Source organism: Pinus tabuliformis, chromosome 4_2 (assembly GCF_031772625.1).
Source record: "Pinus tabuliformis cultivar Carrire ecotype Pingquan chromosome 4_2, CPIR1, whole genome shotgun sequence".
Classification (NCBI taxonomy): Eukaryota; Viridiplantae; Streptophyta; class Pinopsida; order Pinales; family Pinaceae; genus Pinus; species Pinus tabuliformis.
The window spans coordinates 365,904,160-365,920,517 of NC_142304.1; positions in this window are offsets into that span (position 1 = coordinate 365,904,160).

The following is a 16,358-nucleotide window of genomic DNA, read 5'->3' on the forward strand; positions in this document are numbered from 1 at the left end:
ATAATTCTTGTTGATATATTAATGTTCAAGATCTGACAGTAAAGAGATGGCATAAGTTCAGGGGGAGTTTATGCTTTTAATAATGCATTGTTGGCATTATGGTCCTTGGTGATGATGCTTATATATTGTTGTCATATGATTCTTGGGGTTACATAGTTGATCAGATTTATGGTTGATTCTTTGATGATACATATATGGTGTTTACATGGTGATCTTGATAAGGATAAGGAGAAGTACAAAGCTTCAATACACATTGCTTGATGATGAGTCACTCATATGCTGCTGTCATCATATGCATAAAGATCATATAATATAGTTATGATGCAGGATTCCTATAGTTCTTAGCACTCATGTGGAAGAGGATTGTTGTTGTTGATGATATCACGAAATCATGATCTTAAGCTCAAGATACATAGTGCTGGATACATGAATGATTACTCAAAGTTGCATTGTTGGAGTCATGATGATATAATGATGGGTTGATACTTACAGATGTTCCCAAGTGATGATACTTGGATCATGCAGATCTGGATGTTGATGTGATGGTTGTGGTATTTCTCACACATGATATAATGTGAATGATTCTGGATAAAGTTGATGATGACATATCTTGTCACAGGTTGATGCCATCTACACAGGTTGCTGGTCTAGATGTTGCTTATAGAGCAAATCATACACTATGTATGATAGTTGCTGATGACTTTCATGGTCTTATTTAGATGTTTGGTCTCTGTTATAAATGTCATCATTCGATGTAAAGGTCATATCAAGTCTCATAATGTAATAGTGTGTCTCTATCTATTGTAGTCACTTGATGAAATCTTTTCTGATCATATGATGTAATTTGCACTGCCATGCATAGGAAGGATGATGAAATATTTAAGTCATTATCAAGGTCATGTAACGGCCTATGTTGGTTTCCCCACTATGCCTGGGATGGATGATGTTATACTCTTGTGCTATCATGTGTAAACCTTGATGTATCCCCACTTGATTGGGTGGATGAGTCAAGTTTGGTATATCCCCATTTTGGTGGGAGATGGATGTATGTATGAGTCTTTGGTGATAGGAAGGTCATTTATGATGTATAGAGTCATGTTCTTCTTGTAGAACATCATTTTGCAGACCTTTCTTACAATCAGGGGGAGCATGAACAACACTCTTTAGTAGGGTAGAGTCTTTAGCAGTACTCAGAGGGATTATGGTCAGATTGGTACACCTTGGCATATACAAAGGGGGAGCTCATTCAGAGATTTCAGTAGATACTCAGGGGGAGTATGGATAGAAAAATGTTTATCAAGGAAAGAGAATATCTTGGTGCGCCCTTTGCCCCTGATGTCAAATGGGGAGAGTGAGTTGGTGTTGTTGCCATCAAGTCCAAAGAGGGAGATTGTTGGCATTATAATGCATGTGTTGTACTTGATGGAAACCCACTCATAAAAGAACATCTCACTTATATACAATCAGATGAATCTACAGAAGAGATATCATATGTGACATAATACATGGGATGCAGGACAACTGAAAGGAATCAAATGACAAGTCCTTAGTATGACAAGTTAGCTTTGCCATCAAGCCCAAAGGGGGAGATTGTTGGCATTATGGCTCAAGTTTTGTCCTTGATGGCAACTCATACAGATGACAGATCATAGTGCAACGGGTCAGTAGCAAAGATTGATGATCAGCCTACAAAGAATGAAGAAAATAAGAAGTTCGCAGGTACGCTGATCAAAATATGCGGTCATCAGCAGGTTCTACAGGCACATCATGCACAAAGTGCGGACATGTCCGTAGGTTCATAGTTCAAAAGATGCAGACCCCAGTTCACACACTTTCATGCAGATAAAATCGCACGCTCATGCGAAATATTACGGGCAGTCCATGGTATTTAGTCCGACACCTTTGAACCTATGGTTTGGTCCGTGGTTTTGCATCTAAAGGTTTGAACTCCAGTTTTGGATCCCTAGTATTAGATATTTATCGTTTTGGTCCATGGCGTTATAGACAATTTTGTGCCTTATAGCAACAGGTATGAATTGTCAATAATCCAAGGGATCCAAAGTTCCCTAAACATGATGTTCCTACCCCTAGAGGAACAAGGTCAGCAAACCAACAGCTCTCAGATCAGTTCTCCACCTGAAAACACTCAAAAACAAGCAATCCCGAAATCAAAGCAGGTGCTCCACTAGGCTTCTGCGCTGAAACACAACTCCTCCATGGTGTACCTGCGTTGCAAAGCAGGTAGAACAAAGGCCACCTGCATTGAGCGAGATTGGACAAGTGGCACACTAAGTCATTGCTCCAAAAATGACACTTGGATCAGGGATTTCGCCTTGTGATGAGTCAGAGACTCTGTTTCTCCAAGTGGAAGCAAATTTCTCCAAGTGGAAGCAAATTTCTCCAAGTGGACTCAAGAACTGAAGATCAACTGAAGAGAGAGAGGACACAAGGCAGCTACACATCAGTTGCAAGCTGACTCATCCTTTCTCAATTCATCTATATATTGAGCTCTCTCCTATGAGCTCAGGAGGCTGGAATTTTGTGCAAAGTAATGATATGTTGTTGGTTTCATCATAGAACTATTGGGTGATTGCTTGAGGGAGGTGAAGAGGAGAAATTCTTTCTGCTGGGAGGTGTTGCTGGATTGGAGCCTTCAATGGTTGTAACACTCTCAGAACCTTTACTTCTTCATTAATAAAAGCTATTGAGGTTCTTCTATATGCTCTTGTTTCAATGATATATTGTGATAATTGTATATTTGATTTACACTAATCCCTGAATCAGTTATGATTGCATGTTGCTTGTAGTTTCTTTCTTTGCTATTTTGCAGGATCTCATTGTAGCTGGGCCAGCAATAGAGCAAGGAGCTGGGAACATGCAGCCATAGAGAAGAGTTTGGATTCAACATTAAGTGCAAGGCAACGGTTAGTGCATTCGTTCATTCTCTTTTGCTTTCATAAAGAAGTAAACCTTCAGTACTTTCCTTTACAGTTGTTGCTGAGGTACTATCACCCTTAGAGTGGGATAGGGTCATCCGAATCGGATACTTTTCCCTACAACAAACTGGCGACTCCACTGGGGATCGTATCTGTTTGATTGTTTGTAGTATTTTTCTATTCATTTCCTGAACAAAAGAGTACCAAATCGAAAAGCTTTTGACTATATCAAAAGCGAAGTAGAGGGCAGCTACTCTAGCTCATTTCTGAGCATGTTCATGATTTGAAGAGATGATCTACAAGGATCCTTGTAAGCTCTTAGTGATAGATTTTCATCTTCCTAATCATCCCTTTGAGTGTGCTTGACTGATTGCTTCTGATTTGAGCAAAAACTGTGCATTTTTGAAAAAATTGTGACCCGGAAACTGTGAAAACGCAACTTTCGTTTTCCAAAGCAGGTAGTACACAGGCTACCTGCTTTGCAACGCAGGTCCCGAAGGGGCTACCTACGCTGAGAGCCAGACTGGATGAGCAGCACCTGCGTTGGCCCAATTTTGCCTAGTGCAGTTGGGGTTTCCTCCCTTTTTCTTGCCTGTTTTCATTATAGGTTTTGCAGCCAGTTACCAATCTTGTACCAGTTCTGAAACCAACATTACTTGCCATCATTCCGCCTCTGTTATATAACGAAATTGTACTTGTTCTTTTGTATTTCTTACATCATTTACAATTTCCCATAACGAAGAGTAAACTAGTCTTGCTTTGGCCTCTTAGATCTGAACCTGTGTTAGGCATTTTGCTGGTCTAAAGAGTTAGCTTGTTTGTTGTCCATAGCTGATTAGTCATTTTACTTTCGTCATTATGGTTTTATTTCATGTATTCCCAGTGATTAAACAAGTAAATCTTAAGGTGTCTTTTGATTTTGGACAAGCTTGTTTACTTTCGCTTTAAATCGAAATCAAAGTTATATAACAACTTTCTTTTTGTAACCCATCAACATTAAGAAAGGGAAAAGAAAATACATGCATTGTGCATTTTGCATCTGACTGTTTGCATGACGATTTAGGAAAAATTTGCATTAGTGTGTGCTCTATGATCTGTGAGAAAAGATTTTCCTTTCTTCTCCCTCAGTAGTTAAGATTTTCAAAGTTGAAAGATTGAAAAGTTTGCTTCTCATCTTAGACTGCATTCAGGAATTTGTTGCATACATCTCGTGGTGATCCTTAAAGGCAAACTGCTAAACAAGATCAACATTAAAATAAATTCAATTTACATAACAACACTTTGTAACATAACGCAAACACATAGAGGTCTAGGTAGAGACGTGTTCTGGCGTCGTTAAACATAGTGACTGTCGATCTCTACGAAGGTGGGTGATTCCTCCTGAGAGTCGGTGGCACTAATACGGACTTGTGCTCCCACATACCGTCGCGTATATATTGGGAGACCCCTATAGGAACAAAGCCTTTATCCATAGGAAATCCGTGTCAACCGCCCTACTGATCGCGATGCAGTGAACACAGCATTCACGAAGATCGACCACCCGTACCGTAAAACATATTCTGTGGTTTCGCGAAAAGTTTGGCACACCCTCTGCCTAGAACTCCAGAGAAGTTTCTTTTGGCCTTTTTCAAACTCTATAACTGAAAAGGTCCATCCGAGCATTTGTCACTTCGGGCTCGTTAAAACATCGAAGGAGACTAGAGTCATCTTTAGCTTTTTCTCGACTCTTAAAACATGAAAAAGCAAAGTTGTGTCTAAAAGCGTCGTTAATAAAATTTATTTTAAATCGGAACATAATCACTTGTTATTCCCACGTTGATCTTTCAGTTGAAAAGTATGGAGCCCACCAACCAAGGAAGTAACCTTGGCGGAAGTCCCAATCCCTTCTCCTCTTGGGGAGATGTTGGTGCGCCTCATATGGCCACATTGTCACTTCCAGGATTGACAATTGGCCTACCCGTATGGCTCTTTTCAACTAATGTAGTTCAGATCGCCACTAATCCTGAGCAGTCGAATCAATAGTCAGACCAGTCTAGAGCTACCCACCAGCCTTCCACTTCTTACAATTCTTCCTCTGATCCTCCATCTTCGCAAGGTAGAGCCGGCAAAAGTCAGCCTCCCATGGAGAAGAAGGAAAAGAAGAAGAAAGAAAAGAAGCAGAAGGGGCCTATGGCGAAGGCGACTGGGGGCAAGCAAAAGACATCTGACAAAAATCCACACACTGCACCGACCGGGCCTAAATCGCCATGTGTCATCTGCAAAGGGACCCACTTCCATCGTGATTGTCCTTGTATTCCCCGGATACTAAGGGACAGGTCCCCCAGGTTGCACAATCCGGTAGCATCAGCCTCTGGTAGTCATGTTGATTGCAGTCCGTCAACTAGCGAGAGTGAAGGACGAAAAGGGAGACCAAGATCACCCTATATGTTGTGTGAAGGTGATCACGCCATCCACCGATGTCCATTCTTAGATGAGGCGAAGAGAGTTTTGGAAGATCGTCCGGTATCACCATTACGACTTCCTCCTGGATACCAAAAACTCGTGCCTAATCCCTCGATAGTTGAAAATCCAGCTGACCCGCTCAAGTGGTCAGCTGAAGTGTCAGTCATTGAGAATGAACCTGCTGAATCCAGACCAGACGAAAGTCTAAAGGTCGAAACGGTAGTTGACCCGGTTCTTCCTTCAGAGGTTTCATCCTCAAATGACACCGTCATTGAAGATTTATCTTCAAATGACACCCTCACTGAAGAGGATAAGGATGACACCGTCCATATTCTTTTCATCAACACAGACTCTGATGAGCATCAGGGCAATGCGCCCATTCCTTTATCGCAGGAAGGAACATCGTCAGGGTCGTATCCGGCCGTATATTCGGTCCCACCACCAAGCAACCTAGTTGTATCCTTTGATTGGAATCAACTAGGCAGACCCCGGTTACCAGCCAGTATCCCATTCAGAGTCATCGTCCAAATCTACAGAATGGTGATGGCTGGAACTATCATTGATGAAGGGGCATCTGTGAGTATCCTTTCCTCTATTGCTTGGAAAGCACTGGGTTCCCCGGCGCTTTTACCTAAGATGAGAAATCTATCAGGTTTTGATAAAGGAACCAGTCACCCGTTAGGGATTCTCCCCAATGTTCCAGTTACGTTGAAAGGGAAGACAGTTCATATGAACATCATGGTCGTCCAGGGACCCTTGGTTTATAACTTACTCCTTGGACGAGACTATATATATTGCATGGAGGCGATAGTGTCCTCACTCTTCAGAGTTATGTGTTTTCTGCACGAAGGAAGAACGGTCAAGCTCGTAGACCAACTTTCATTTCCAGGATCTCGCATCGCAAATAGTCAAATACCATCCCTTAACAGTTTATTCACTCAAGGAATGCCTCCACCCCTGGTTCTACTTCCCGATGAATGCGAGTGATTCGGAAAGAAAGAACTAGGACCCAGGGGGCATGCACCCTGGCCTGCCTTGGGCAGAGGAAACCTTGGGTATAAAGTTAATTTCCGCAGAAGAATGGACTAGTCCGTACCCCGTCCGAAAGAAGGAAGAGAGGGTTGTTCTAGGATAAAGTTCTTTTGTCAAAGTTATGTGAGTGAGATAAAGTTCTCGCTCCCTTTGTCTAAAAAAGTAGGCTCTCCTAAGGAGGAGATCCCTTTGTTGCGGCAAGTAGCCACCATCTTTGAATGTCAAGCCTCACCCATTAAAACATATGTTTTGAAGGATAAGTAGGGGCAGTCTCCAAAGAAAGAGATGAAATTGCTGCAACAAGTAGTCGCCATCCTTAGCAACCTAATGATAGACATCGCCGAAAAGAGAGTTTAGTTTGCGGCAGAAAACGAAACCATTTTTTGGATAATAAGTAAGAGGGCCTCCCTCCATAACACCAATGTCTTATCTGTTGCGATCTTGCAAAAATCAAAAAGTGAACTGATGGGAAGACAAGTACCGTCGGCACCGAAAAATAACGAGAAGACAAGTATCGTTAAAAATATAGCAAGACGACAAGTAGAAAAACAGAGGTGGGAAAGAGGAGGGGCAGCCTTGAAATTATACTTTATACCTGGGGGCATGCGAACCTTTTGGAGTGCAAGCACGGGACGACTATTTGTTTTTTAAATTTTTAGGTCCTCCCTTTAAATCTGTAGGTCTAACCCGTTAAACTCGTAGGATTAGCCGTTTCCAGCTTGCATAAAAAAGGGATGTCGGGCAAAAGTTAAAACTTGCCAAAGTGGAGTAGCTAGTGAGGTATAGCTCCTTAAATAAGAATACATCACCTGAGGCGTTCCTTGTATTAAGACTGGTATAATTGAGCAAGGTTTGAACGCATTCAAGCTCGTTAAAAAATGAACTACCCCTTAAAGTTTAGGGGGCATATGCCTCGTCTGCATTATTATGCTGGGGGCATCATCGAGTAGTTTTAGCAATGTTCATGCTCGTTAAAAAATAAACGCAAGAATTCGAGCAGTTTTTGTACAGAGTTCATGCTCGTTAAAAAATAAACATAAATTGTGAGCAATCTTTCCCTACAGTTCAAGCTCATCCAGAAAAAATGAACCGGTAAATAACCTTGAGAAATGTAACCTTTGACTGCCATATTAAAAGCCATTGGTCGTGTTTAGATGCCATCACCTCCATCCGTTCATTTGGCCAATCGTTCATCTCCATATGTTTGTTTACCCATTTTGAGGAATAGCTGCGAAGAGTGATTTCACTTAGCCATCCTTGTGACACTGTCGTGATTGGAAAATTCCAACCTGTACTTGGAATCTGCTGCTATCCCTGTTCATCACTCGTTCCTCAAAAGACGAGTCTTCTTTGAGCTCTTTTCACTGACTCGTAAAATATTAAAAGTTTGCCGAGTTTTGGCCTTCCAGCTCGTTAAAGCAACCGGAAAGCTATCCCTCCTCTAAATTTTAATCTTTTTGGACCTGAGGGATTATTGCACAAAAAGATCGAGCGCTTGTTTTGTTCGGCTCATTAAAGAAATCGAAAACTCATCCCTTTTGTATTGTTTTATACTTTTTCGGACTTAAGGGATTAAATGACGAAAAAGGAATTTTGGAGTTAACTTTCCGTACCTTTTCAGACTCTCTAAAAATGAAAAGGACCGAGTTTTCCTTGTCGTTAGACTCGTTAAAATGATTAAATAGCGACAAACTTGTCTTTAGACGAGAACGAGTTTCCCCATCGCTAGGCTCGTTAAAACATAGCGATGGGCTTGCCCGAAGGGCAGGTTATAGAACAAGCATATGTTATCCTCCTCAAGCTTGACAAAAATAAAGAGGTACTGGTCAGCAATGACTGGGGAAAAATTGGGAGAACCTCACAGCTTTAATGGTAGCAAGTCGCTCTTGAACATGACACTTTGTCCTCCGTATCACATCGGGTGGGTTGTTTCATTCACCGGTCTCATAACCATGGTCCTCGCCACACCATCCACATTTTGGGGTAATGCTACCAATCCATCACATCAGTGTCGTTATATGTTCAAGAGATGTTGTTCTGCAAAGAGTCAACCATGTCCCATCCACTGCCATACATTGTCCTTCATCCATTTCATGACCGCCACCCTGAATCATACATCACAGTTTGCTTTCACCTCATCACAATCACTAGCTCCGTTCCATGTCACTGATGTGGGATTCATTAAGGCCCTCCTTTGACGGATCGCTCCTTGTCGACATCAGCTCACTAACCAAGGAGTTGATCTAGGAACACCCCCTTCAGTACTTTGAAGCTTGCATGCCTCAATGGCAAGTTTCTCACTTCCGGCGACAGGTATACATCAATGACCTTCGACCAGAAGATTTTGCATGGTGGTCGACGCCAAGTCCTTTATTCCCACCATGTGAATTGTACTGCCGTACCTTGAGGGTCATCATCCTTATCGGTGATTCCTCTCGTGCTTGTTAACGGTTTACATCATTGACCGGTAATCAAGCGATGTCTTTTCATGTTCGACTTCAAGAAATTCTCACATGGATTGACTTGTACATCGAGTGAAGATCAGAAGAGATTGAAGACCCCGGATCTAGTTTCATCCATCCGGGCTGCGATATATATTCAGGATATAAAGGCATTTGATATGTACATCATTACAGCAGATGATCATCCTTCTCAAAAGGATGATAATTTCAGCAGAGAATTATCAGTCTACCATCAGACGATCGTCTATTCTATGTACCAAAATGTATTTATAAAGCTGAGCATGGGAATGCCCGCCTCAGCTAGATCATGAAAAAGTATGAAAGAATAATGTATTGTATTGTATCTTATTACAGGACACTTCTCAACAGATTGAATGAACTTCGGATCCTCCTAATAAAGCATTTCACCCGATAAACGACCTCATACTTTAGGGGGCATCTATTATAGACAATTTTGTTCCTTACAACAACAGGTATGAATTGTCAATAATCCAAGGGATCCAAAGTTCCCTAAACATGATGTTCCTACCCCTAGAGGAACAAGGTCAGCAAACCAACAGCTCTCAGATCAGTTCTCCACCTGAAAACACTCAAAAACAAGCAATCCTGAAATCAAAGCAGGTGCTCCACTAGGCTTCTGCGCTGAAACACAACTCCTCCATGGTGTACCTGCGTTGCAAAGCAGGTAGAACAAAGGCCACCTGCGTTGAGCGAGATTGGACAAGTGGCACACTGAGTCATTGCTCCAAAAATGACACTTGGATCAGGGATTTCGCCTTGTGATGAGTCAGAGGCTCTGTTTCTCCAAGTGGACTCAAGAACTGAAGATCAACTGAAGAGAGAGAGGACACAAGGCAGCTACACATCAGTTGCAAGCTGACTCATCCTTTCTCAATTCATCTATATATTGAGCTCTCTCCTATGAGCTCAGGAGGCTGGAATTTTGTGCAAAGTAATGATATGATGTTGGTTTCATCATAGAAATATTGGGTGATTGCTTGAGGGAGGTGAAGAGGAGAAATTCTTTCTGCTGGGAGGTGTTGCTGGATTGGAGCCTTCAATGGTTGTAACACTCTCAGAACCTTTACTTCTTCATTAATAAAAGCTATTGAGGTTCTTCTATATGCTCTTGTTTCAATGATATATTGTGATAATTGTATATTTGATTTACACTAATCCCTGAATCAGTTATGATTGCATGTTGCTTGTAGTTTCTTTCTTTGCTATTTTGTAGGATCTCATTGTAGTTGGGCCAGCTTTAGAGCAAGGAGCTGGGAACAAGCAACCATAGAGAAGAGTTTGGATTTGACATTAAGCGCAAGGCAACAGTTAGTGCATTCGTTCATTCTCTTTTGCTTTCATAAAGAAGTAAACCTTCAGTAGTTTCCTTTACAGTTGTTGCTGAGGTACTATCACCCTTAGAGTGGGATAGGGTCATCCGAATCGGATACTTTTCCCTACAACACATGGTTTGAGAAAGGGCTAGACCATAAAAAGGGGAAGGAGATCATTTGGATGAGACACTCATGTGTTGAATATCTTAAGAAGAGATAGATCTAAAATTTTGATCAGTTGGTGAGTGATAGCTAGATCTGAATCAGGGAGAAACCTGAATATTATAGACAAATCGACTGATGTGTCAAGATCTCCTTGGCGTATGATCAGATCTGTAGATCTGATAGTCTGGGGTATGCTTGAATACTGATAAATTTTCTATACCCGGAGGTACGCAGTCCAGACATGATGTAGGTCCGGAGGTGCGTAGGCGAGCTACAGCAGCAGGTGCAGAGGTGCGCAGGCAAGCCACAACAGCAGGTGCAGAGGTACGCAGGAAAGCCGCAGCAGCAGGTGCAGATACTCGCAGATCTAAAGATTATATAGGTGCGGGGGTGTGCAAGCAAGCCACAACAGCAGATGCGAAGGTGCGCAGTCAAGCCGGAGGCATAGGTGCGGTGATACGCAAGCTCGACGCGGGGAAAGTGCGAATACCTGCATGCTTCCTATTGGTGAAGTTGCGGACTTCTCAGAAGATACGTTTTAGCTGATTTTGTCTATTACTGTTGTGTTCAGGGTTCTGAATTAATGTCTAGTTACCGGTACTATGTTATGATAAAAGAATTCTGAGAAGTGATTGATTATGTTTAGCTTCATTATTGATGGATGAGATCTATAATGGATCAGGTTCATAATGAGTTATCTTTATGTGATCTGATGGACTAGATATGGTTTCTAACACACATATTTATCCTTGTATATGTAATGATCTAGTGATTGGGTGATTCAGAATATTGATTGATTATGTGCTTCAACTGTATTGATGGGTCCAGTATGAAAATTGGATGAAACGTGGCCTTCAGATTATGTGTTGTGCTTCAAGAGTATCTAGTCTGAAAATGTATGAAACGAGGTACCCGGAGGGGAGAAGATTGTAAGCTGGCGCCTACGTACTAGTATCTTAGCTAGTACAAAAGGAAAGGGGGTGGTAGCTCCCTTCCAATAGCAGTTGAAAACATTGGAGCATGTCAGCAGGTAGGAGCCTGCGTACTAGTAAATGGATCGGCTAGTACAAGAACTATGGGGGTTGTAGCTCCCTTCAAGAGAAGCTGAAGAACAAAAGCCTTCTGTAGGTAGAAGCTTGCGTACTGGTATAAGGTTGCACCAGTACAGAACCATTGTAAAAGAAGTTTCTTATTGAAAGAAAGATTGAGATGACTTGCAGCAGGTGGTTTTCACCCACATTGGGTTTCCACCTTACATCATGGTGTTCATGTGTGCTTCTTGTGTGTGATGATCTATTCTGTTTTACTGCTCCTGTTTACTGGTCATATGGTTAATAATGTTCTGATGCACTCATAACGGATCAACTAACTGAATCATAAGACTACTTGATATACACTTGTCGCATTACACACAGTTGTGGGTTGCCTTAGCTGAAGTAGCATATATGAATCTTAATATGGAAATGAAAAAGCTATATTGATTTGATAATACTCATTCACCCCCCCCCCCCTCTCAGTATTATTTCCAACAACATGGATATGCTTGACAATCCTAGGTTTAACAGAGATGTCGATTGGCTGGGTTTGTGTAATGTTTCCCATGTTCCCTTTAGAAGACACTTGATAAAATTGAATGGGTGCCTCAAGGGGTTGGGATGGGAGACAAGGAGAAAACTGCTTGAGACAGGTAAGCATTTCCCAGTGGGTAGGGGAGAAACGAGGAATGATGGTGATGATCAAACCAAGGGGGTTCCTCGAGAGACATGGTCTCGATAATGGCTTCATCAGAAGCAAAAATTTCCTTTAAAGGGTTTGAAGAAGTGTCGTCTTCAAGCCAAGGGGAATGAGCATACGAGTTGAGAGCTCTGCTCGAAGGAGCAGATTCAAAGGGTGGAGTGGATGCAACAACAATTTCTATGTAGTTGAGCTCAACAGGACTCAACAGCATCTCATCACCCCATCATTTTATCTGATCAGCCAGGGGGAGAACCCAAGGATCAGAGCGAACATAAATCATATTAATAGGAGCGACGTCGGGAGGTGGTAGTGAAAAAACACACTATTATCACTGCGGTTGTTCCCAAACATTATAAGAAAGGGAATACGGCTGAGGTAACCACAAACCAATCTTTTAGATACAGATTCTAGCCAATTTGCATCGAGAGAGGGCTCTCTCTTTTTTATTTAGCTTTGTTTTTTAAAGGTTTTAGGCTAGTTATGAAGTTGAAGGGTTTTGTTTTGAGTTTGGGTGATGAGATTCAATAGAAAAGTGAGGTAAAACTAAAGAGTTTAGTCCATTGGGCATGATGGAGTCAAATAAGGATGGTTTTTTGGATTCGGTTTCTAACAGAGGATGGCATCACAGAGCAAGGTAGTCAAACATGGAACAATTTAAAGGCTAGAATCAGATGGAGTGGACTCAAATGGATGAAGGGCAGTTAAGAATCCTTCATCATATTGAAGGGGGGAAAATGGATGCTTATCGACAAAGAGTAGTTAAGAATTCTTTATCAAATAAACAACATGAGAAAACTAGGAAACAAGAGCAATTAAGAATTCACTGTTTATTCTAGTTCTGAAGAAAAGATAGAGAATAATAAAGATTGAAAACAAAGTGCAGTTAAGCAAATTCTGAGTTAATCTTTTTCTTTACTATTCAGATCATGAAACACAGGTGACTTAACACACTAGAAAGTAGTAAAGCACAAAGTAGAGAATACTTATTGATCCATGGGTTGATTCAAGAATTTTATGATAGGTCTTCTGCATCAATTCCTCATCCAGTAGGCCAGACAACAGTTGGTTCCAACAATTTTTTATTCCAAATTTCAGAGTTACATCAAAGTTTACACAGACCCAAATTCTTCAAAACTCTGATGAAGGGGCTATTTATATAATAAAATATGTACAACTGGATGTCTCATCAAGTCTATGAGATAATATCTAAGTTTAACCTAAAGTAATTTACAAGCAAAGTAGAAATAGCTCGTGATAAAATATCTGATGTTGTGCTGGATGCTAGCTTTTAGGGTTCGGCTCGTAGGTGTCTTATGCAATAACCGTGCACATCTGATAGTCTTTACTGTGCTTTAATTTTGATCTGTTTTTCTTATTCGGCTCTGATACTCTTTAATACTGATTTGATTTGCCTCTATTTCTACACTGATACTCTTTGACTTTTGCTCTCCGCTGTCCAACAAAGAATAAAATTGCAACATATCTTCACACCACCTTTCTTCTACGATGCTTCTGAAGGTTCCACTAGCTAGGGTAGCACATATCTCTGTTTATTTTCATTTCTGACTTTTGCACGCTCGGAAGTTCCTCGGTTTGCTTTAAACTGTGTTAAAGAGAAAAGACTGTACTGCAACTGGCAGGTTGACTAAGGCTAAGCTTGTCGATGGAGCTTTCGTGGATCGTAGACGGTCGAAAACCTGATCTAAGTTGGTCGCTTGTTGCGCCGCAAACACAATTTTGCAACGGAAAAAACATCAAAAATGACCTTTTAACCCTTGATTGAAGAAAATTATTTTTTTTGGCAAGAAAATTTGACTTTTCGGACAGGTGAAATCAACATGACGTCAGTGGGAGTTACGGATGGCGATGTGGCATGTGACGCGGCAGTACGAGTGGTGACATGGCAGGTGATGTAAGCAGAGGACAGCTGACGTCAGCCCTCCAAACCCTATGACAGCACAAGGTGTTTGCAAATTTGGAGAAATGCACTTTTGGTATGACCCAGGTTCAATATCTAGGGTACACCATTGATTAGGAGGATGTGTATGTGGACTCAGCCAAGATAAAATTCATTTGGGATTGGCCAAACCCAACCACTCTAAGAGAGCTCCGCAGCTTTCTGGGTCTTGCCAACATCTACCTCAAGTTTGTGTTGGGGTCATCTAATATCACTTGACCTTTGAGTCAAGTCACCAAGGGAGGAGCGAAAGAAAAGTTCTTTTGGTCTGAATCCAAAAAGAAGGCATTTTTTGAGTTGAAGCATCACCTCTGCTTTGCACTAGTTCTCATATTACCAGGCCTACTATAACCATTTGAGAGCAAGACATATGCCTCTAACTATGCTATTGGTTTAATTCTTACTGAGCTGGGGGCATATAGTGGCATATCAAAGTGAGACACTTTAAAATCCAGTTTGAAAGTATCCCACCTATGAAGAAGAGATGGATTCCATTGTGTAGATCTACTAACAATGGAAGCATTATATTCTAGGGAAGGAAACAATCGTCCACATAGACCACCAACCCTTGCAATTCATGCAATCATAAGGGAAGTTGTAAACCGATTGCCATAAAAAATGGTCCACATACTTGCAGCAGTTCCATTTGAACAATTGCACTGGCCAATGTGTTTGATTCTTATGGGAACGAAACTACGGGGTGGCCGCATCTTTACAAGAGTGATCCATAATTCAAAAACACATACCGGACACTCGTGGAAGGCAAGAAATTTCAAAATTTTCACCTTCAAGATGCACTATATGTCACTTGGAACACCTTTTTGTTCCTTCAATAGAGCGTGCCAAGATGATTTGTGAGGCACACTACAGTCGGTTCATCGGACATTTTGGGGTAGAGAAAATAGTGGCAGTGATACATAAGTTTGTCTATTGGTCAAACCTTCCACAAGATGTTGGGAAATATCATGCACTACCTATGCCATCTCCAAACTGACCATCAAGAAGTAAGGCTTATATACTGCTTTGCCTACTCCCAATCGACCTTGGGAATTTATCTCCATGGATTACATATTGGGCCTTCCTTCTACTAAGCATGGAAATGACCGTGTTTTCGTGGTTGTTAACAAATTCTCTAAGATGGTTATTATGATGGCCTGCAACAAGAGCATCATAGAAGAAGAAACTGCTAAGCTCTTCTTGGAACAAGTGTGGATACACTTGGGATCCCATAATCCATTATCTTGTATCAGGACAGTAGGTTGCTAAGCACATTTTTGTTGAGTCTTTAGTCGATGTTGGGTAGCAAGCTCACCTAGTCCATGGATTTCAACCCCCAAACCGATGGCCAAAAAGAGGTCATCAAGAGCATGATCATACATATTCTATGCATGTACAACTTGAAGAATCTACGCACATGGGCTGAAAGCCTCCCTTATGTCTAGCACACCTACAATAGAGCTCTCCATAACTCAACTGGCGATGGTCCCTTTTAGGAGGGATTGGGATTCCAACAACTTTGTCCCATTGATGTGGCCATACCATTTACAGCTATTCAGGCAGATTCAGATCCTGTCCAATCTGAAGATAATAGGGATAAAAACTTCATTGAGCACATTCAACATATTTACCAACAGGTCCATGGAGCATGACATATTTGACAGAGCCAATGCTAAGTGTAAGCAATGACATGATCAACATCACGTGCCATAGAAGTTCCAAGTGCATGATAATGTTTGGCTACATCTGCAAAAGGAATGCCTCGCTAGGCCCCACAGTAAGATTCACCCACTCCAATATGGGCCATACACAATTACCAAGGTTTTAGGGGACAATGCCTACGAGCTTAGCATTCCACTGTTGCTTAGCCTGCACCTAGTATTCAATTTGGACCACCTTTGGCCATACTTTCCACCATTGATGGACACATCCAACATTGCATAAAATCTCACACTAGAAAAGTTAAACCTAGATCACATGGAAAAAACCACAACTAAACAGATCATGGACACACAAATAAAGAATAGTCGCCATTAAATGATCCACCTATATCGAGTTGTTAAAGCAGGTTGTTAGGTGTGGAGCTCGATTATGTTATTTATTCAAAAGTATCATTGCGTTTGATCCCAGTTCATAATGGGGTGATAACACCGCCCATTTGATTGCAAATAAGGGGGTCCAGGGGGTCAATGATGATTTTATGAGCCCCCCCTGGAAGGGTTCGGGGGAAGCATCCTTAAAGCTAAAAATATATGTAAAATTACCTTATAAAATATTGTAATCTTGTAGTCAATAT